The sequence below is a fragment of the Propithecus coquereli genome, unplaced genomic scaffold (assembly GCF_000956105.1).
Source record: "Propithecus coquereli isolate 6110/MARCELLA unplaced genomic scaffold, Pcoq_1.0 Scaffold72, whole genome shotgun sequence".
NCBI classification, from domain to species: Eukaryota; Metazoa; Chordata; class Mammalia; order Primates; family Indriidae; genus Propithecus; species Propithecus coquereli.
Window position 1 is genome coordinate 2,317,371 of NW_012153285.1, and position 1,053 is coordinate 2,318,423.

A 1,053-nucleotide genomic window follows, 5' to 3' on the forward strand; every position below is an offset into this window, starting at 1 on the left:
AAAAAAAAAAAGAAACAAATAAAATATGAAAAAAAAAATATAGCCTAAGATGGTTCAATCTCTTTTAGACCAGTTTGGTAAACGAACAAAGTATTAACTGAGTAGGAAGGGACTTCAGTTACATATGAAACATCGAGAATAGAAGTTACTTTCCATTTGTCTGAATGCACAGATCATTTGGAAAAGAAAGAAGAGACTTAGGAACATGTCCCGGGAACTCTATAGAGCAGAAAAAGGATCTGGCAAATAATCAAAGTTAGGGAGTAGCTAAGACCTATTTAAAAATTCATTTAATTCTTAGGATGCAATACAGGACATATTTAAGAGAAAAGTAGCATATGCATTTTGGGAAGAGACAAATAAAGCAGATCACAAAATGCGTTTGGTGAATCTGGCTTGAAAAAACAGTTTTGAATTCATGTATATAATAACAATTAATTTAGCTTCAATGTACTCCATTTTCTTTGGATTTTGGGGGGACATATTTTGCAATAAATGTGATATTTTGCTGTTTATAATTATAAAATAGAAGTAATCAATGGCTAAGTTACTGATAACTTATTTAGGTAGAGGGTATACCTTCATTCATTTTTCTGGTATTTATCTAACTTCTTTGAGATTTTTTGTAGGTGCTAGATAATAGAAAGACAAATGAGACAATGTCCATAGATACAAGTAGGATTTGGTCCAATGGATAGATTAAAAATTTAACAATGACCGTAATGTGTATCAGGTTAAACTGTATGAAGTTGCTGTTTTATAAATAAAAAATGATTGCATATTTGTATTAATAAATTAACTTGATTTAACATGGCATTATGGTAAAATATTATGATGGAAGAATATGCAAGGTACAGCGAGAACAAAAATACATCTCTTTTAGGTTGAGAAAACAGGTCTGGCTTTCAGGAAGTAACACAAACGATGTCTTTTCTAGTAAATGTTAACAGGTAACAGGAGAAAGGAGGAATGTTTGTAGAACAGCACAGGCAGCTATGCCATTTGGCATACCTCTGGCTCTCTTTCAAATTTTCAATTCTTTTTTTGGGGGGG